This window comes from Salvelinus namaycush, unplaced genomic scaffold (genome assembly GCF_016432855.1).
Source record: "Salvelinus namaycush isolate Seneca unplaced genomic scaffold, SaNama_1.0 Scaffold2033, whole genome shotgun sequence".
NCBI lineage: Eukaryota > Metazoa > Chordata > Actinopteri > Salmoniformes > Salmonidae > Salvelinus > Salvelinus namaycush.
Genome location: NW_024058824.1, coordinates 37,501 through 37,758, shown reverse-complemented (window position 1 = coordinate 37,758; position 258 = coordinate 37,501).

Genomic DNA, 258 nt, shown 5'->3' with positions numbered 1-258 from the left:
GTTATGATGATGGCGTAGCAGTCAGATGTCTTTTGTCCTTTGTCTTGTCATGTCCCATGGATATACCTTTTTATATATTTTTCTTTGCATATCTTTTAATATTTTTTTCTAAACCTCAACTTTGAAACACTCTCCTGCAACCCGCCTCCCCCAATCTGTTTTAAAGTATTTTTATTAACCTTGAATCCAGAATCCCCCAACAGAAGCTAGCCAGCTCACTAGCTACTAGCTAGTAGTCAGCTAACCACTGCTAGCGGT